The following is a 22,554-nucleotide window of genomic DNA, read 5'->3' as shown; positions in this document are numbered from 1 at the left end:
GATGGCCAGTTTAATTATTACTCTATAAAATCAGATCCAGTGCGCACTGGCACCCAAAATTATTTACGATGCTTTGTCAAATAACTGGGCTTTGCTATAAAACAACAATATAAATACCTGGAGGACTTAAAAAACTCTGTAGTAGATGGAAAAATGTAAATGTGTTTCGTATGGTTCAAGTCCCATGCCAGAGTTTTGAGCACATCATTTGGCTGATGTGTATGTTGCTATAGCAGGGGGAAATAAAGGATGCCCCCAACACATGTGACTCATTGCGTTCCTCTTCAACCGTACCACACGTCAGCAATCAAAGCTAAGATTCATCAATGAGCATAACACAGAAGTTTCTGAAACAAGAGGTTTCAGCGAATCAGCTGTTCGCTGCAAATAACCACATCTTAGTGATGTGTTGCATCTAGCACCATGCCTCCATTCAGCGAGGGCTGCCTTTGGAACGGCAGAGCAGCAACAGCAGAGCTTATGAAGCAAGGAAGACCAGGACAGAATCGTGGAAACAGCAGCAGAGGAGTGGCATAGTGGACAATGAAGAAAGTTATCTCCAATTGCAACGGGATCTTGATCAATTGGGCCAGTGGGCTGACGAATGGCAGATGGAGTTTAATTTAGACAAATGCGGGGTGATGTATTTTGGTAGATTCAACCAGGGCAGGACTTGCTCAGTTAATGGTAGAGCGTTGGGGAGAGTTACAGAACAAAGAAATCATGTTCATAGCTCCTTGAAAGTGGAGTCACAGGTGGACAGAGTGGTGAAAAAGGCATTCGGCATGCTTGGTTTCATCGGTAGAACATTGACTACAGGAGTTGGGACATCTTGTTGAAGTTGTACAAGACATTGGTAAGGCCACACTTGGAATACTGTGTGCAATTCTGGTCACCCTATTATAGAAAGGATATTATTAAACTAGAAAGAGTGCAGAAAAGGTTTACTAGGATGCTACCGGGACTTGATGGATTGAGTTATAAGGAGAGGCTGAATAGACTGGGACTTTTTTCTCTGGAGCGTAGGAGGCTGAGGGGTGACCTTATAGAAGTCTATAAAATAATGAGGGGCATAGACAAGGTAGATAGTCAATATATTTTCCCAAAGGTAGGGGAGTCTAAAACTAGAGGGCATAAGTTTAAGGTGAGAGGGGAGAGATACAAAAGTGTCCAGAGCGGCAATTTTTTCACACAGAGGGAGGTGAGTGTCTGGAACAAGCTGCCAGAGGTAGTAGTAGAGGCGGGTACAATTTTGTCTTTTAAAAAGCATTTAGATAGTTACATGGGTATAGAGGGATATGGGCCAAATGCGGGCAATTGGGATTAGAATCAGAATCATAGAAACCCTACAGTACAGAAAGAGGCCATTCGACCCATCGAGTCTGCACTGACCGCAATCCCACCCAGGCCCTACCCCGATATCCCTACATATTTACCTACTAATCCCTCTAACCTACGCATCTCAGGACTTAACGGGCAATTTTTAGCATAGCCAATCAACCTAACCCGCACATCTTTGGACTGTGGCGTGGGGTGGTGATGGCATGGGGTGGTGGATTGTTTAAAGGATCACACAAGCTGACAGCTTCAAAGCCCAACATGTACAATTGTGCCACTGCTTCTCCAATGGGGCTGGGGCTCATCACTTCCATTGAGGAAGAACAGCCTGCAAAACGTGGGGGCTGCCTTAATTAGCTTAGGGGTTTCAAAAAAAAAATGGGCGGCATGGACAAGTTTGGCTGAAGAGCCTGTTTCCATGCTGTAAACCTTTATGACTCTGACTCTGTGAGTCCCCAGGATAGCTTTCAGCAAGAGATTTCCCGTGTCTAAAAACCTGCACAAAACCCCTCTGCATTAACAATCTTTATTAGACCCTTCACCATATCCCATATTGTGTTAAGGAACATTAAAACCATTCGGACAGCTTCTGTATCAATGACATTAGGACAATGCAGCTCAGAAGTTGCTGTAACACTAAACTTGTCTATCAAAGTGCCACACGTGACAAAGGTAATGAGTTTAAAGCCCAGTACAAGAATTTCTTTCCATTCATTTCTTACCCAAGTGTTTCTTATAAAAAGGCTTCTTAACTCTCCCGTCTGGCCTAACAAAGCAGCGTGTTGTTGCTGACATATCAACCCCTAAGATGCTCAGGGCTGGTAACTTGTTCGATCATATGAAGGTTTGGTTTCAGATTGTTGCACTTTGCCTGGTGGATCTATCTGGCCCAGGTTGGTGGGTGGGGTGGTAGTGGCGTGGGGTGGTGATGGCATGGGGTGGTGGATTGTTTAAAGGATCAGGCAAGCTGACAGCTTCAAAGCCCTGATGTGGAGATGCCGGCGTTGGACTGGGGTAAACACAGTAAGAAGTCTAACAACACTAGGTTAAAGTCCAACAGGTTTATTTGGTAGCAAAAGCCACTAGCTTTCGGAACAGGCTGTTCCTTCGTCAGGTGGGTGGGAGTTCTGACCACAAACAGGGCACAAAGACACAAACTCAATTTACATGAATAATGATTGGAATGTGAGTCTTTACAGCTAATCAAGTCTTAAAGGTACAGACAATGTGAGTGGAGGGAGCATTAAGCACAGGTTAAAGAGATGTGTATTGTCTCCAGACAGGACAGCTAGTGAGATTTTGCACATCCAGGCAAGTTGTGGGGGTTACAGATAGTGTGACATGAACCCAATATCCCAGTTGAGGCTGTCCTCATGTGTGCGGAACCTGGCTTTCAGACTCTGCTCAGCGACTGCGCTGTCGTGTGTTGTGAAGGCCGCCTTGGAGAACGCTTACCCGGAGATCAGAGGCTGAATGCCCGTGACCGCTGAAGTGCTCCCCAACAGACTTCAAAGCCCAACATGTACAATTGTGCCACTGCTTCTCCAATGGGGCTGGGGCTCATCACTTCCATTGAGGAACAACAGACTGCAAAAGATGGGGGCTGCCTTAATTGGAAGTTCTTATTCAGTTGCTCCACCGGTCTCTCCACAATATACATCTCCATTTCCAAAGTGGAATGCAGGTTTGTATCCAGAGACTGCTTACCAGAACAAACTCTTCATCCAAAGGAGTTTCTTTGTGTAACTCCCTATTGCAGGGAGTGCTTGAAGCAAATCATATAGATGCATTAAAGAGAACAATCATTTGAGGGAGGCGGGATTAAATGATTAGGAGGGTAAATTTAAATGAAAAAGGTTGGGACCAGGCTTGAGTGAAGAGTAAACAGTGGCATGGACTGGTTGGGCCCTATTTTACCAAAAATCGCAGTAAAGTCGGGCGTCGGGCCTTTAACGCGATCTGCACCCGAATCCAAGCAGATCGCGGCTTTACCGACACCTGATTCGGGTGCAGGTCTGGTCCGCGCCCGAATCGGGCGGCCTGATGATTTAAATGCATTAGCATGCATTTAAACCGACTTAATGAACCGTGTGCCCAACTCTACCGCCAAATCCCACTTTGCCGTCTCCTGGTCCATTCCGGATCCACGCTGTAAGCGGATTTCTATTCTGCAGAGGAACCTCCGAAGCCCATCCTCCTCGACCATCCTTCGCAGACCCCCCCGCTAACCACCCCGGCAGACCCCCCCCCCCCCCCCCCCCACCCCGGATCAGACCCCCCTGGGAGGCAGCCCACCCCCGGCAGACCCCCCCCGCCCCCCGGGATCGGACCCCCTGGGAGGCAGGCCCCCCTCGGCAGAGCACACCCCCAATCTACCTTGATCGCTGGTCTCCCTCCACCATCCTTCCGACCTGCAGTCCTTTGAGAGCCTGCAGCACCTTCCTGGCCTTCCGCTGGCGTCCGCCGGAGGAGGGGGGCGGGCTCAGATGGATCTCTGGTTGGGGGGAGGAGGATGGGGGGGAGGATGGACTTGGGAGAATCTTGCAAACTGAAAATAATGTAGCATCGTCTTTGTGCTGCCTAATTATCTATGGGAAAGGTAATTAAACTACAGTGTCCTCGTGAGCAATTAGTGACCTGTATAATACATTTGTGATCTGTAACTGGATTTTTGATGTCCCTGTAGCCATTAGCCAGGTGCTCAAATGTTCAGAATCATGTGGTAAACTTGGAAGAATTGTCCACGTGGTGGAACTTGGTTGGAAATAAAGATTCAAGGAGATTACTAAATCTGGGAAATCAACCATAGTGAAAAGAAATTTGTATTGGCAACTCTTCTCTCGCATTCCATGGCAGATGTGCCCCTACTTATGAATGTGATTTGCATGGGCAACGTTGGGTGCAGCTAATCTGCCTCTGGAGCAGCCTTGGATCCTTTCTTTCATCTTGTTTTCATCTTAACATTGCACAGAATTAGAGGAATTCCCTTTGGAAGATAATGTCAAAACTATAATCGCAGGAACTAAAAACCTGGCAGTCAAAAATTTGGGAAAATATTTCAAAATATATATCCCCCCCATCCAGAGAGAAGTGCCTACTCCAATTAGGGGTGGGGAGGGTGGTCCCGAGACCTGCGTGATGGGTTGGGGGGGATGGTCGGGGAGCGGTGGTTTACTCAGGCAAAGATGCCATTCTGATCATTTCACTGTGCAGATGGGTTTTGCTGGCACATTGAGGACCCCCCCCCCAACCCACCCTCCGTACGATGGTGTGAAACATGCCACCTTGCTTTTTCTTGGCCGAGCTTCGTAAGATCTGGAGGGTAAACTGATCAGTTTCTCTGAAGAGAAACACGTTCTTTGCTGGAAACAAAGCTGCCTTTTTTGATAAGATTTAGCCCATGATGTCTTTCATTTCCTGTGGTCAGTTTTACGAGTGACACTTTGTGGAATGCAGCTTTTGAGGGTCTCATGGTGTGTTTGTGGAGTGTCAGTTCATTCCAGAATGAACCATTACTTCGCTGTTGCTCCTGGAATGGTAATGCTTCCCATTCAGGGAAAAATGGAGATTTGCTTACTGCGTTCCTAAAATCTCCAATGAGTTTACCAGTGAACTTTAAAGCTTTGGCAATATCCAGTGCATTAGTTTGGTTCTGATTTCTACATCTTCTGTCTCTTATACCCTATTAATGTTGTGTTACAAGCCCCGTAGAGACTGATAACTTAAAAAGATTTGAATCCCCAACTTCTTTTCCAAACATGACTAAAATAACAATGCTATGTCTATACCTTACATGCCACTCTCCACCTAATGGTAGTCTTTACAGGAACCAGTTCACAGTTACTCCCAGTTTCCAATAAACTTTCTTCTCCCTGTTTCAATAGGTGGTAACACCTAGTGTCCATTAAAAGTTGTTTCTTGTGAGAATCCTTGAACTACCATCCAGCAGCTAAGCCCATTCTGGCAATTCACCCTTGCCATTTCTGGTGAGTCTTCCAGTGACATGACACCTAAAGCTCCCATCTTTTTGACCAAAGAATGAGATCCCACCAGCATCCTGCCTGGTGGCTAACAGAAAGCAGCCTTTTCTTCTGCTGTTTGCAGCACCTGCCTGTCTCTCTGAGACTCTCTCTCTCTGTCTAGGGTCTCTGAATCAGTAAGCCTGGGAGCGGGAATGCCAGCTGCCTTTTCCTTTGTTTCTAGGTGTTAAAAATTGGCACCTTGCTTCCAACACGGGTTGACCTGGGCCCCAGTCCCCATGGCAACTAAGTCACATGGGTTTATCAGCAGGAAGAACAAGTAGGATATGCACCTCTCCACTACTCCATTTTACTTTGTATTAAAGGAGACAGTGTAAAACATAATCATCTGATAAAGCCTCATGTTTGTAACTAAAGTAGGTAATATACATGGGTTTTTTAGAACTAGTGATGGGGTTAACACAGACCTGGTAATTTGTAGATTGCTACATACTATTCTTAGCAATTGATTTGAGATAGAGCAATTAAAAATACTCCTCACACTGTAAAATGTGTACATCACTCAATACAGGATTGAAAAAAGATAACCCAGGTTAGAAATAATCTAATACCAAATAATTTTCTTGCTATTGAGTGAGTTTATGTTTGTGGTATGTTGCTCTGAGCAGATTAATGGTGAGTGATTATTTGTGGTTGAGTCTAAGGTTTAGCGCATGTCAGGACTATGTGCAATATGCCAGTTGCAGCCAGAGGAATCTCACAACGAGACTGTTAGCAAATACTTTGTGCAAATGTGATTAAATAGTTTTGTGGCTTACAACATAAATAGCATTACAGTTGTAGCCAGGAAGATTAATCAGGTTCAAGTGTTTCTTTTATTATTATTAGTCAGCTGAGTGTCTGACAAGTACAAACAATCTATTGCTCTTCCGTAAGTTGTCCTGAGTAACCATCAAAACACCAAGTGGCTGCTTCAGAGGTCTGTGAAGGAATTGGGAAAGAACAATCTGGTTTTGTTCATGTGAAGTATGTGTATGTAAGACGTAGGTTTCTATCAGAGTGCCACACAGCTCTCATCAATATTGAAGTATACCTTGATCTAGTATCTCACAGATTCCTCATGGAAAAGTTGGGAGTTACATGGTCAAATCCTACATGGGCACAATGTGCTGAATGGTGGTGCTATAATTCTTCCATGTCCCACATATTGCTTTTTGTGCCCAGTGTAAGGTATGCTTCCACAGATAGGCCATGATCTGTGAACCAAAAGTGACCTTCAGCATAAGATAAACTGGGAGGCAACATGTCCATGCAGGGAAATATCTCATAGTTTCCAGGGAAGGGATTTAAATACCTGGGTCAGAACCACAACGTCACCATAGTTTCCAGGTACCCAACCTCACACTCATGTGGCAGTGTGCACGTGCTGCTATTTCTGGAAGCTTGTGGATGGGATTAGAAGCAAACATTAATAGCTGGGCACTTGGCAAAAAACTGGGAAGAGTCAGCATGACTTGTGAAAGGGAGCCTGTGGACATATTGTACTTGGATTTTCAGAAGGTATTTGATAAGGTGCCACATTGAAGGTTATTGCAGAAAATAAAAGCTCTTGGTGTAGGAGGTAACATACTTACATGGATAGAAGATTGGCTGGCAGAAAACTGAGAGTATGCACAAATGGTTTTTTTTCTGATTGGCGGGATGTGATGAGTGGAGTCCCACAGGGCTCTGTGCTGGGGCCTCAACTTCTTACAATTTACATCAATGACTTAGATGAGGGGAGTGAAGGCATGGTAAAAAAGTAACGTTTATTTATTAGTCACAAGTAAGACTTACATTAACACTGCAATGAAGTTACTGTGAAATTCCCCCAGTCACCACACTTTGGCACTGTTCAGGTCAATGCAGTCTTTCAGACTGTGGGAGGAAACCGGAGCACCCGGAGGAAACCCACGCAGACATGGGGAGAACATGCAAACTCCACACAGACAGTGGCCCAAGCCAGGAATCGAACCCGGGTCCATGGCGCTGTGAAGCAGCAGTGCTAGCCACTGTGCCATCGTGCCACCCACAGTAGCTACATTTGAAGATGACACAAAGATAGGTAGGAGATAAATAGGTTTTTAATTAGTAGCGGGATGAAGGATTATGGGGAGCAGGCAGAAAGGTGGAGATGAGCCCGAGATGAGATCAGCCATGATTATAGTGAATGGCAGAATAGGCTTGGGGGCTGAATTGCCTACTTCTGCTCCTAGTTCTTATGTAGGACAGTATGTTGTGAAGTGGACATAAGGATATTGCAGACGGATATAGATAGTTTTAGTGAGTGGGCAAAAATCTAGCAGATGGAGTAGAATGTGGGAAAATGGGAAGTTGTCCACTTTGACAGGAAGAATAAAAAAGCAGAGTCTTACTGATATGCCGATGGTCCGCAGAATTCCGAGGTGCAGAGGGATCTGGGTGTGTCATCTGAGTCACAAAAAGACAATTAACACTCTGACAGACTTAATTATTCAATCACTGGATCATGTCAGGCTGAATTATTGAAGGACTGAGGCCTACAATGTGAATGCAAAGGGGACTGGGAAGCTGCACATAACTGTGTTCTGGACTCATTTGACCCTCAACCAGAACTGAAGTTCAGCCACTATCCCAAAATACGGCTGGAGTGCCTTATAAATGGGAGGTCATTGCAAACAATGTTTTAAAGATTAGATATTGGTTTTGGTTCATCGGCAGCAGCCCCCCCCCTCCCCCCCCGCCCCCCACTTCACTTCTGCACAATGCCCTCCTGTTCCAGCTCAGCCAATTATCCAATAGATATGGGGCAGCCAAAATGGCGCTGGAATGAGCTCCGAGTGCATCATAGATGTTTGAAAGGTCACAGAATCATCCAAATGAACTGATCTTGGACTTGGCTGCAAGTACATGCAGCATATATGTCACCCACAGTATCACTCATTAATATTATTGGCAACGGATATTTGTTAATATCCGGGTGTTAGCTCAGTTACCCACTTTGAAGTGATGTTAACATGATTTTAACTGCAGCATCCACTGGGACAGCCTGCTTCCAACAGCATTAGCAAATTAAACTGGTCACTGCCACATCTGAAACTCTCAAGCATCCACAGACAAATGCAAACACAGTGGAAGGTTAGAATTTCCTGCATCTTAAAGGTTCAATCTCACGTTTCAGCAAGAAGGGCCTCTTTGTGGACTGTTGCTATGGTGTATTTCACATATATGGTAAGCAGTAAGTTATATTTGGAAAAGCTGCTCCGATCTCTGAACGGTGGAATGATTCATCAGTTCAATCTTGGTCTTTTGGAATGCTGATGGAAAAGTCAGCAAGATCGAGATAATTTGCTTGAAAATGTGCCCGAGAAGATGAGGGCGAGGCTCCCCGAAACTTCCTCTTTAATACCCAACCATGTCATTGACTGACCAAGAGCACATAAGCCTCAACCCTCTTTGCGGTCTGTGGTCCCACATCCTCACCTCTGAGGTTCACTGAGGTGAAGGTGATAAACCAAGGGAAGGAGGTGGCTTGCGTGCACTCAAATCTACATAACATGCTGCCAAAATGGTGAGGTGGCTTTCTGAATGTTTTTGCAGCAATATACCTCAGTTAACTGGTCTTACCACAGTATAACTGTCACTGAACGAACATAGAAGGGCTACTGCTTCACATGGGAACTGGGTTAAGGGCATGTTCCAGTTTTTCTTTGCCCATTCATGTCACAGTGGACAATTGCCCTTTGCACAAGAGGCAGCCAGTATCATTTATACTGGTTAGCGCTGGGCATGACCTCCTAGTGTATCATGGGAGATATTCAGAGTGCCAGAGAACTGTGCAAAGTCACTGACCCTGGCTTACGTATGGAACTGTGCTGCCGGTGTTGCAATGAAAGAGTTGGTGTGCTTACATGTATGTTTGTGTGTTTCTGCTGTGTGCAACTAAGACTGGAATTTTATGGGACCCGGTGGGAAAGGAAAGGTGGAACCGGAGGCGGTGGTGATGGTCCTCTCCCTCCAACTCCTATTTCTGGAGCAATCACCCACTGGATAGCCAATTAACAACCCCGTTTATTTAATTTTATTGATGTTTTGTTGATTTTGAGATATCTGATATTTACTGTTCTCCTTCTGGATGGGAGAGGTCATGCGTTTAGAAGGTGCTGTGGAAGAAGCCTTGGTGAATACCTGCACACTGCTGCCACTGTACGTCAGTGATGGAGGGAGTGAAGGTTGTGCATGGGGTGCCCATCAAGCCGGCTGCCTCCGTGTTAGAATTGACTTTTCTGCCACTTTAAAGCTGCCATGACCACTGACCTGGGGATGGCATGGTTAAAAGGACTTTTTTTAAAGTTTATTTATTAGTGTCACAAGTAGGCTTGCATTAATACTGCAATGAAATTACTGTGAAAATCCCCTGGTCGCCACACTCCAGCACCTTTTCGGGGACACTGAGGGAGAATTTAGCACGGCCAATGCACCTAACCAGCACATTTTTGGACTGTGGGAGGAAACCGGAACACCCGGAGGAAACCCCCCACGCAGACACAGGGAGAATGTGCAGACTCTGCACAGACAGTTACCCAAGTTGGGAATCGAACCCGGGTCCTTGGCGCTGTGAGGCAGCAGTGCTAACCACTGTGCCACCGTGCTGCCCTGTGCCATGTACTGCGCGATAATGGAGTGCTAATCAGATTCCACAGTGTTCACATGTTGCTAAGGCTACTATTCTTTCTAAGGATGGCCCCTTCATTCGGATAGAAGATGATGAATGCTGCTTTTGTGATCACTGTGAGAGTTCCAACCTTTCCTGAGATGTTCACACTGAGAAGGTGAAACTGCGGCATTCCCTGCATTGAAAGCTGAAAAGAACCTAGCTTGTGAAAAATTGTCATCACCTTATTGTTCCTGGAATCTTCTAGCTATGAGGTTTTCATGGGCACATTTGGCATGTTAGCCCATACAGTGGAACCCTCATCTAACTTGTTTGAATCCTTGCCTCTTTAAGAGTCATCGGGCCTGATTTTACCATTGCGTTGCACCCGTTTTTGGGTGCGGAAACTTGGTAAAGTCGGGCGGGAGGCGAGTAGCGCGATCCGGGCCCGCCTCCACTCCAGTTCCTCCTTTACCAAGGCCCGAAAATGGCTGTGATCGGGATTTGCATGCACTTAAATTGATTTAATGGGCTGCACGCTCAGCCTTACCGGCACTTCCCCCTTTGCCACCGCGTTTGCCCATCCAGAATCGTCACGAAACAGACATGCTCCACAAAAGTCCGACTCGGGCGCTCTAGTTAGCGAGGAGGTAAGTGCCGAGTTCTGACGACTCTCTGCTTGAGATTGGTGGGGTGGGGGGAAGGGGGGTCCGCTGCCACTCTGCCTGTGATCAGTGAGGGGGAAGGGGGGGTCCGCTGCCACTCTGTCTGTGATCAGTGAGGGGGAAGGGGGGGTCCGCTGCCATTCTGTCTGAGATCAATGGAGTGGAAGGGGCCCGCGATCAGTCTGGGTGGTGGAGGGGGTGGGGTATAAGGGGGTCAGTAATATTATGGGAATGGGGCAATGTCTGTGGGGGCCAGAGGGAGGCATTATCGAGCCCGGGAGTGATGTGGCGGGGAGCTGCATTCTATAATTTTTTTTCCTGGACATGCGCAGTTGGAGGTGCCGATCGGAGCTGCAGGATTTTGGGCACGTTAAGCCCCGCCCACAGGTTTCTGCAGCGCGATTTGGAATTGATGATATTTTTTCAGGCAGAGTGCGTATGGGGGCGCCTGAGAACGGGTCTATAAGTCAGATCTGAAACACTCCCAGTTTCAAGTCCACCCAGCGCTTAGAATCAAAATGGTAAAATAGGGCCCATCATGTTTCATGTCCTTCCTGTCAGAGGAGATGTTGAGCAGCTCAATGTCTCCCTCTGGCAACACGTCCCCCACATTGCATGAAAGATTGTGCAAGGTGCAGCAAAGAACAATATGGTGAGTATTGGAGAGCCCCACCTGACAGGTCCAAACGTCAGAAATACATCTTCACAAGGCCGATAGTTTTGTTCTATTAAGGACCTTATAGTGGAATGTGCTGCATTGTATCACTCGTCAGATATACTCTGTGGCTGATGAATGGGAATCATTAGCCAGGTCTTTTGGGAATGCCCTTTGTCACTGAGGAGCTGATCCCCGAGGTGGCAATGCCCCTCAAAGGTCTGTGGCACCTGTGAATGACTCAAGATGGATGTAAGAGTTGTGAGAACCCCCTAGGTACCTGGCACAAATGTACAGAATCTGCTTTCTATGATCACAAATTAGCTGAGTGTTCATAGAATGAAATCTTTTAATGAATCTCACAGCCTTCTGCCAGGGAGATCTCAGCCACATGTGTGCAGTCGATGGTTCCCTGCGTTTGCATAAGATCTGAGACCGCAGAGAATAGTAAGAAGTCTCACAACACCAGGTTAATTATTTGGTAGCACAAGCTTTTGGAGTCTCTCTCCTTCTTCAGGTGAGTGAGGAGTTGTGGTCACAAACAGGGCATATACAGACACAAACTCAATTTACAAGATAATGATTGGAATGCGAGTCTTTACAGGTAATCAAGTCGCAAAGGTACAGACAATGGGAGTGGAGATAGGGTTAAGCTCAGGTTAAAGAGGTGTGTGTTGTCGCCAGCCAGGACAGTTAGTGAGATTTTGCAAGCCCAGGCAAGTCGTAGGGGTTACAGATAGTGTGACTTGAACCCAAGATCCCGGTTCAGGCCGTCCTCATGTGTGCGGAACTTGGCTATCAGTTTCTGCTCAGCGATTCTGCGTTGTCGTGTGTCATGAAGGCCGCCTTGGAGAACGCTTACCCGAAGATCAGAGGCCGAATGCCCGTGACTGCTGAAGTGTTCCCCAACAGGAAGAGAACACTCCTGCCTGGTGATTGTCAAGCAGTGTTCATTCATCCGTTGTCGTAGCATCTGCATGGTTTCCCCAATGTACCATGCCTCAGGACACCCTTTCCTGCAGCGTATCAGGTAGACAACGTTGGTCGAGTCGCAAGAGTATGTACCGTGTACCTGGTGGATGGTGTTTTCACGTGAGATGATGGCATCCGTGTTGATGATCTGGCACGTCTTGCAGAGGTTGCTGTGGCAGGGTTGTGTGGTGTCATGGTCACTGTTCTCCTGAAGGCTGGGTAGTTTTCTGTGGACAATGGTCTGTTTGAGGTTGTGTGGTTGTTTGAAGGCAAGAAGTGGGGGTTTGGGGGTGGCCTTGGTGAGATGTTCGTCTTCATCAATGACGTGTTGAAGGCTCCGGAGAAGATATCGTAGCTTCTCCACTCCGGGGAAGTACTGGACAACGAAGGGTACTCTGTCCGTCGTGTCCCATCATAGAAATCATAGAATCATAGAAACCCTACAGTACAGAAAGAGGCCATTCGGCCCCTCGAGTCTGCACCGACCACAATCCCACCCAGGCCGTACCCCCATATCCCTACACATTTTACCCACTAATCCCTCTAATCTACGCATCCCAGGACACTAAGGGGCAATTTTAGCATGGCCAATCAACCTAACCCGCACATCTTTGGACTGTGGGAGGAAACCGGAGCACCCGGAGGAAACCCACGCAGACACGAGGAGAATGTGCAAACTCCACACAGACAGTGACCCAAGCCGGGAATCGAATCCAGGTCCCTGGAGCTGTGAAGCAGCAGTGCTAACCACTGTGCTACCGCGCCACCCATGTTTGTCTTCTGAGGAGGTCGGTGCAGTTTTTCGCTGTGGCGCGTCGGAACTGTCAATCGATGAGTCGAGCGCCATATCCTGTTCTTATGAGGGCACCTTTCAGCGTCTGGAGGTGTCTGTTGCAATCCTCCTCATCTGAGCAGATCCAGTGTATATGGAGGGCTTGTCCGTAGGGGACGGCTTCTTTAACATGTTTAGGGTGGAAGCTGGAGAAGTGGAGAATTGTGAGGTTATCCGTGGGCTGCGGTACAGTGAAGTATTGAGGTGACCGTCCTTGATGGAAATGCGTATGTCCAAGAATGAACTGATTCCGGAGAGTAGTCCATGGTGAGTCTGATGGAACTTGTTGATGTCATCGTATAGTTGTTTCAGTGATTGTTCACCATGAGTCCAAAGGAAGAAAATGTCATCGATGTATCTAGTGTGTAGCGTCGGTTGAAGGCCCTGTGCGGTGAAGAGGTCTTGTTTGAATCTGTGCATGAAGATGTTGGCATATTGAAGTGTGAATTTGGTCCCCATGGCTGTTCCATGTGTCTGGATGAAGTGACACATTTTCTTCCAATCGGGGAACACTTCAGCGGTCATGGGCATTCGGCCTCTGATCTTCGGGTCAGCGTTCTCCAATGCGGCCTTCACAACACACGACAACGCAGAATCGCTGAGCAGAAACTGATAGCCAAGTTCCGCACACATGAGGACGGCCTCAACCGGGATCTTGGGTTCATGTCACACTATCTGTAACCCCTACGACTTGCCTGGGCTTGCAAAATCTCACTAACTGTCCTGGCTGGAGACAATATGCACCTCTTGAACCTGTGCTTAACCCTTTCTCCACTCACATTGTCGGTACCTTTAAGACTTGATTACCTGTAAAGACTCGCATTCCAACCATTATCTTGTAAATTGAGTTTGTGTCTGTATATGCCCTGTTTGTGAACACAACTCCTCACTCACCTGAAGAAGGAGCAAGATTCCGAAAGCTTGTGCTGCCAAATAAACCTGTTGGACTTTAACCTGGCGTTGTGCTTACCCCAGTCCAACGCCGGCATTTCCACACCACAGAGAATCCCACAGCTCTGGCAGCCTTGCCTGCAGCATCGATGTGGAATTGTACATAATGATGAGCTTTATTGAAAATGGCATCTCCCTTATATATTTGTGTGTCTTTGGTTGAGATTCTGCAAAGGCCGTCAGGGGAACCCTGCTGGCAAAATAGCCCAGTGCAGCAGTTACCTTCAAAGCAACAGGCACTGGATGCTCCCCAAATGTTTGCATCATAGATTCCTCACGGAGAAGGTGACAAACGTGAGCTTCCACATCCTTAGGCAAGTGAAAGAGCCAGCACCACGGTCTTTCGCGCATCTCCATGTATGAGCTGCGTCTTCTATAAACCCTAGGTCACGCCAAATGTCTTCATGGATTGTGCATCTCCTCAAGAGCATCTGAGACTGTCTAGGGCCCAGCTGTCTCTTGCTCATCAGGTCGATGAGTCTTCCTGCAGCTGTACCAATTGGCGATGGGCCCTGCTCCTCATTCTAATCATAGTTATCAACACAGCAGCAATGCCCGCAGCCTGCTTTCTGCACTCCTCCTTGTATCTGTAGTTGCCCTGGAATGACCTTCCTCCATCTCCAAGCAAGGAATCTAGTCTCAAGGACAGAACTCTCCCTCATTTTGCACATGGAATCCCCAGGCCACCCTTGCAGGTGAACAACATCCTGGTGGTCCACAGCTGGCTGGAGGTCCACAAGTGGCTGAGCATCCCCCTCAGACATGACTGCACATTCATAACAATGGTCTTGATTCAGCTCAGTAGACCCTCAGTCAGGCTACTCTTAGCTTTCCTCCAGTAGGCATGAGCAGCAGAGAGCAGTGAGGGGAATTTCACAGTAACTTCATTGCAGTGTTAATGTAAGCCTTACTTGTGACGAATAAATAAACTTTAAAATTTTAGCCCAGACAATAATTATCAATATCCACTCCTTGTACTTAAGTCATGACTGGAACATGATGCCTAGTGAGCCATGACCAGTACACAAGGAAAATTGAGGCTTGTAGTGTCCATTTAGCTTCTGTGGAGCAGCTATGGCCCTTGACTGTTTGATCCTACCTCACCCAACAAGTTCCTCCCATCCTCCCCCCTAGTCGCTGAAACTCTAATTCCCTTTATGCTGTCACTATCCATCCTCCGCTGCTAACTTCAGTCCCATCATTGTTCATTTGGATATGCCTATTCTCCCCTTGAAACCTTCAACACTGATGTTCCCATGCTATTTGTTAACCATGTCATCCCTCTCCTCTTGTGCTCCCCCCTCCACGAGCCCTGTCTCCTTTTCGCCCCTCCGCGCTCATGCTCTCTCCCTGGTTCTGTTTCTGTCCCACCCTTCTCCTCCCAAAAGTCCTGTCCTGGTCTCACCTTCCCCTCTCACCTTCCCCCAGCCCCCACTGGTCCTGCCTCCATCTCACTGCTCTATGCTGCTCGTACCTCCAATGCCTTGTTGAACCTTGTCGATATTTAGCTGTGATGGTGTGAAAGGCAGCATCGACTAACCTCAAAGTCATGGATGAAGAGAAATGCACCGGATACACACCTGTTACATACAGTTGGGAAACAGATTGTTCTAATTATCCACTGGTGGGGCGCTGAATTTGGAGCGGGGGGGTGGGGGGAGGTGCATAATTCCGGCGGGCTGGCGTTTTAATCAGCATTCATGAGATTCAAATGAATGCAAATATGGTTCCCATCATGGAGCAGCGGGAAACTCGATCCACCTCTAACTCGCCATCAAAATCGGGAGGACAAAATTCCAAACTAATTTTCCGTCGGTGGGAATCTGACATTTTTTTTCATGCCAAGCGTAATGCCCCTGCCTGCCACGATTCCCGCCACCGGAAACAGCCCTTCCAACCCATCCCTTCATATTGGTGTTTCGCTCCCAAGCCCAGGAGCTCTAATCCCATTTTTTAAAGTTTATTTATTAGAGTCACAATTAGGCTTACATTAACACTGCAATGAAGTTACTGTGAAAATCCCCTAGTCTCCACTCTCTGGCACCTGTTTGGGTACACTGAGGGAGAATTTAGCATGGCCAATCCTAACCTAACCAGCACGTCGTTTGGACTGTGGGAGGAAATCGGAACACCCGGAGGAAACCCACGCGGACACGGAGAGAACGCGCCGACTCCGCACAGACACCCAAGGCTGGAATCAAACCTGGGTCCCTGGTGCTGTGAGGAGCAGTGCTAACCACTGTGCCACTGTGCTTTCATAGAATCCCTGCAGTGCAGAAGGAGGCCATTCAGCCCATCAAGCCTGAGCTGACAACAATCCCACTCAGGCCCTCTCCCCGTAACCTTACCAGTCCCCCTGACACTAAGGGGCATTTTAGAAGGCCAATCCGCCTAACCTGCACATCTTTGGATGTGAGAAGACACTGGAGCACCCAGAGGAAACCCACACAGACAGGGGGGAGAATGTGCAAACTCTACACAGACAGGGGGGAGAATATGCAAACTCCACACAGACAGGGGGAGAATGTGCAAACTCCACACAGACAGGGGGAGAATGTGCAAACTCCACACAGACAGGGGGAGAATGTGCAAACTCTACACAGACAGTGACCTGAAGCCGGAATCGATGTTTCCTGGCGCTGTGAGGCAGCAGCGTTAACAACTGAGCCACTGTTTGGCCGCATCCTTTCCGCTTTTCATTCGACCACCTATTTACCCTATCTTACAACAGTGGACTCTACCTCAAAGGTATTTCATTGGCTATTAAGCACTTCAGATGTCCCGAGTTTATAAAAAGCCGTGATATAAATGCAAGCCTTTCTTTCCTTCTTTTGTTCTTGAATGTTGAGCTGTGTCAATTCCTGTTCTGAACCTTGAGTTTTGCACTCAGAACCACTGACTGTAGTGCTGTCGCTGGACCAGATGGTGGCGAGCTCAGAAACAGAGAGGCAGAGTGATGCCTGCCACGTAGAAGTTTGAAGTTCAACTCGCAAATGATACTGCCAGCAGTAACGTCCAAATTGTAAAGCCCCAGGAAACAGATGGCTGGGGCGTAGGAGCTGCTATTTGGAATGCTGGGGTATTTTCTATTATCTTCTTCAATGTGTTTATTGCCTGACAGAAGATGCTCACAACCACAGGGAGAGAGAAGCAGGCCTGGCAGGGAATCGCCATCTGTTAACATCTCAACTGATATTGGTTGGATGGCTCCTGTCCTTTTCAGACAAGAGTTTATGGAAAGGATTAAAGAGGATTTGGTGCTGGCAGATCCTTTCAAAATTTACCCGACTTTTCAAGAAGCAGTTTCCAATATTTTGGCCCAGGATTTGTGGTGATAAGAAGAGTGAAACTGCCAGCGCTCACTATCATTACTCCACTCAAACTGACAGCAACTTCAGGAGTCCGCAGAGGTGCAGAATAACCCGGAAATCCAGAGGTTGCTGAGAGTGATTTTACACTCCTCCAGAGAGTGGGTTGTCGAGAACCACTCAGATTGCGATTCTCAAGGAATCGGTCAACTGATGCAAATGTTGCTTTTACACTGCTTAGACTTTCTGTATAAACTCGTGGAAAAAAAATTAGCTCTTGCTGAAAACTGGTTTTTTAACCACGTATTGACAACATAATATTGGTGGTACGGATGGCACAGTGATTAACACTGCTGCCTCACAGGACCTGGGTTCAATTCCTGGCTTGGGTCACTATCTGTGTGGAGTTTGCACATTCTCCCTGTGTCTGCGTGGGTTTCCTCCGGGTGCTCTGGTTTCCTCCCACAGTCCAAAGATGTGCTGGTTGGGTGAATTGGCCATGCTAAATTCTCCCTCAGTTTACCCAAACAGGCGCCAAAGTGCGGTGACTAGGGAATTTTCGCAGTAACTTCATTGCAGTGTTAATGTAAGCCTACTTGTGACAAAGAACAAAGAACAAAGAACAGTACAGCACAGGAAACAGGCCCTTCGGCCCTCCAAGCCTGTGCCGCTCCTTGGTCCAACTAGACCAATCGTTTGTATCCCTCCATTCCCAGGCTGCTCATGTGACTATCCAGGTAAGTCTTAAACGATGTCAGCGTGCCTGCCTCCACCACCCTACTTGGCAGCGCATTCCAGGCCCCCACCACCCTCTGTGTAAAAAACGTCCCTCTGATGTCTGAGTTATACTTCGCCCCTCTCAGCTTGAGCCCGTGACCCCTCGTGATCGTCACCTCCGACCTGGGAAAAAGCTTCCCACTGTTCACCCTATCTATACCCTTCATAATCTTGTATACCTCTATTAGATCTCCCCTCATTCTCTGTCTTTCCAAGGAGAACAACCCCAGTCTACCCAATCTCTCCTCATAGCTAAATCGCTTCTCGGCCTTTTGGCTAAGATCAAGTGTAGTATCGGATCTGCACTTGGTTGAGGTCATGAGGTTACGCTGAGGCTTCATATGTTTCATATGAAGCAATTTTTAAAAGCGGCATCTCGGCCTTTTGGCTAAGATGCAAATGAGCTCAAGTCTTGGAGGAGGATCCTCCCCCTTCTCCAATCAGCTTGACTCATGTAGATCAGGCCCAGGACAGGGTGGTTTAGTCGCCCGCTCTGTCTTGTCAGCCTGGATCGGAAATGTCTTAACTTGTTGAGACTCTGAATTGGATTTGATTTGATTGAATTGGAAAAGTATAAAAAAAAATAAACTATACTTTACTCTAATTGCTCTTGTAGAGAACTGGCACAGACACAATGGGACGGATGGCCCCCTTTGTGATGTAATCACTCTGTGCTTCTCGAATTACTGCTGAACACCCTCACTGGCCCTGTATCTGCAGACTGTTGAAGTGCTCCATTGTGATAAGAAAAATTCTACTTATTTTTAAAACATTTGTCTCAAAGCTAATTTTTTAATCTAGCTTTTATTTCAATCCAATCAGAAAAGTTTATTCTGCTGTCTGAAATTTTAGATTGAAAGTGATGAGATTTAGCAATTTGAATTTCCTGGTTCCCTGGCGTGTGAATATGACACTGTGATTGACTGCTTGCTGGCATCACTTTGGCTGGGTGCTTGTCGATCCTTTTGACTTCGCATCAGTGTGCGGAACTGCGGAAAGGAGGAAGTCTTTGCCACATGATCTTTAAGGACAGCTTTCTTTGAGATTAATGGCAAGTGTTGTTGCTTCATCACTGACCAGGCAAGACCGATTCTAACATCCAAACATGTGCACTTTCCAACAAGGTCATTGGGTGACGGTTAGAAATGGGAACCCCAGAAAATTCTCGGGCAGTGAGATCAATTAGAAGACCCCAACGTGATTTGGATTTCTCTGTCCAATTCAAACATTTCAAAAGCAAAATACTGTCCAATGTTGGAAATCTGAAATAAAACAGAAAGAGCTGGAAATGCTCAGCAGATCAGTCGCTTGATTGGTGCTCCGTCCACACACATTACACTCTGTCCACTACCAATGCACAGTAGCAGCAGTGCGTTCCATCTATAAAATATACTGCGGTAACTCACCAAGGCTCCTTAGGCAACACGTTCCAAATCCACAACTGTTACCGTCTAGAAGGACAAGAGCAGCAGGTGCATGGGGACATCACCACCTGTGAGTTTCCCTCCAAGCCACTCACTATCCTGACTTGGAGCTAAACCATTATTTCTTCACTGTCGCTGCATCAAAATCTCAGAACTCCCATCCTAACAGCACTGTAGGTGTACCTACACCACATGGATTGCAGTGATTCAAGAAGGCAGCTCACCACCACCTTCTCACGGGCAACTCGAGATGGACAATAAATGTTGGCCCAGCCATCGTAGCCTACATCCCTTGAATGAATAAAAAAAATACTATCTCTGATTGCATTTCTCAGCTGTAACTGGAAGTTGCCCATGTCTGTGCCTAACAATACAGTAAGAGTTTTAACAACACCAGGTTAAAGTCCAACAGGTTTATTTGGTAGCAAATGCCATTAGCTTTTGGAGCCCTGCTCCTTCGTCAGATTTAACCTGTGCCTAATGTTCCCTCCACTCACATTGTCTGTATCTTTAAGACTTGATTAGCTGTAAAGATTCGCATTCTAATCAGTATTCTGTAACTTGATTTTGTGTCTCTGTGTGCCTTGTTTGTGAGCAGATTTCCACTCCATCTGACGAAGGAGCAACGCTCCGAAAGCTAATAGCATTTGCTACCAAATAAACCTGTTGGACTTTAACCTGGTGTTGTTAAAACTCTTACTATGTTTACCCCAGTCCAACGCTGGCATCTCCACATCATGCCTAACAATACAAACAGGGCTTGCTCTGATTACACGCAGTACTGTTAATACATGTCGTGGATGAGTAGACAAGATGTTGCATTGGGCTAGCAATTTGCCTTTCCACATCTGGACCTGGTTTGAAACTTACCGGAGCTAAAGTCTTGTCTCTCTCTCTCTTTTTCTTGCTTACTCACACTTTTGCTCCATGTCTGGAAGTTGTAAGGGATGTGAGGGAAAATCAGTTTGGCCAGGTTAATCCAAATTATTGTGATGTCAAACGACAACCTAAATTGGAACAAATTGGATCGTCTCACTCTGAATGGCAGCTGAGAGAGAGAAATGAAGCTTTATCATGGGCTGGGGAAGAGATGAGGTGGAGTTGGCCCTGCTTTTGAGTTTTGGGGGTAAGGCACATTGTTGGGGTGGCTTTCTGCATCTCGGCATAACATTCAAGAACACTTGAAAGCTATCTGCGGGCGTAAAAATAAATAGTTGCAGTGTACTTGTAATAAAATAACAAATAAAATAATTTCCCCGTTGGTCGCTGAGTCTTTAACATGTCATGTGAAGTGGCAAATCTGCAGCAATACAGGCAGTCTGTGACCACACAAATCATTCTTAGATTTGACTTGTTCAAACTCAAATATCCGAATTAAAGAATTGACTTGAGTTTAACTAGTGGTCTGTTCCTTCCTGATGTGGAGATGCCGGCGTTGGACTGGGGTAAACACAGTAAGAGTTTTAACAACACCAGGTTAAAGTCCAGCAGGTTTATTTGGTAGCAAATGCCATTATGGCACTTGCTACCAAATAAACCTGTTGGACTTTAACCTGGTGTTGTTAAAACTCTTACTCTGTTCCTTCCTCCCAGGACTGTTTTCGAGCCAATCATATGACTACAAAATAGTAATGCTAATTATCTCTGAAACTGAGAGGGAATGACATGACTTCTTTGTAAACTGACCAAGTGGGAATCTGAAACAAAAACTGAAAATGTTGGAAAATCTCAGCAGCTCTGACAGCATCTGTGATGAGAGAATAGAGCCAGCGTTTCGAATCTGGATGACCCTTCGTCAGAGCTGGGATGCTGAGCTGACGCAGGAGTGACAGTTCTCTTTCAGGCACACTTGCTGGTTGTTCTGGTTTCCTGCAGCTGTTTGTATCTCTAGGAGCAACGAGGAGTAACAGGATCTGTTCCACCATTTCCCTGCTATGTCGCGAATGTTATGTTTTTTGGTAATGAATTGTGTACAAAGGCCTTGTCATTGTGGTACCACTCAGCGCCATTTTAATGAATTGAGCATGTTTGGACACTTCAACTACCCAGAATCACAGCCCATCGAGTCTGCACCAACCACAATCCCACCTACGCCCTATCCCCATAGCTCCACTTATTTACCCTACCAGTCCCCCTGACACGAAGTGGCAATTCAGCATGGCCAATCAACCTAGCCCGCACATCTTTAGACTGAGGGAGGAAACCGGAGCAACCGGAGGAAATCCACGCAGACACAGGGAGAACTTGCAAACTCCACACAGACAGTGACCCAAGCCGGGAATCGAATCCGGGTCCATTGTGAGACAGCAGTGCTAACAACTTGTGTCACCCTGCCGCAGATAATAAACTTTTGAGAAAGGCATTTCCATTGTTTAATTAAAACCAAGGGCAGAAATAGCAGAAAGGTCAAATAAGCCACTTTCGTTGGGAGTGCCGTTGTATGTGGACTCAGTTATATGATAGATAATTGCAGATTTTTGGAGCCATGGCCAGAGTTCCACACTTCCCCAGTGGTGGGAGGAAGGGTGAAATTGAAGGACGGGGTTTCCCTCTGGGTTCCTGCCCGCCCTTACCACACAGGGATTTTATGCTGGGGGGGAGCGGGGGGGGGGGGGCAAGGTCTTGGATGGGACTCCTGCCCTTGCCCCAAATGAGTGCCCGAAATGATCACTTAAGGGCTGCTTCCTGTCCAGTCTCAACTTTTAGGCTGGCAGGATGATTGTCCTTGCATGACGGAAGCCCAAAAATCAATGGACTTAAATCCCAGGTGGGAAGTGGGTCCCTCTATATCAGGTGTCCCCTTCTGAAGTTGCTCCACCTCCCCCCCCCCCCCCCCCCCACTCTCCCAACTCCCCTATGGTCCAGTAGCCTCTGGACCTCCACCCAACACCCCCATCTGGTTTCTTCCCAAGAATGCGATTGCTCTCTTTACGTTCCCCTGAAACTTTCCCATGCCTCCCTGTCCTGCAATGGCATGAAC

General features: G+C 46.9%; 1 pseudogene; it reads left to right on the top strand.

Annotated features, from left to right (window-relative positions):
- The first annotated feature begins 18,406 nt into the window (after nucleotides 1-18,406).
- LOC144494482 (U2 spliceosomal RNA) lies at nucleotides 18,407-18,536 on the top strand (annotated as a pseudogene).
- Nucleotides 18,537-22,554: the final 4,018 nt, after the last annotated feature.

This window comes from Mustelus asterias, chromosome 5 (assembly GCF_964213995.1).
Source record: "Mustelus asterias chromosome 5, sMusAst1.hap1.1, whole genome shotgun sequence".
Classification (NCBI taxonomy): Eukaryota; Metazoa; Chordata; class Chondrichthyes; order Carcharhiniformes; family Triakidae; genus Mustelus; species Mustelus asterias.
This window is presented reverse-complemented; position numbering and strand designations above follow the sequence as displayed.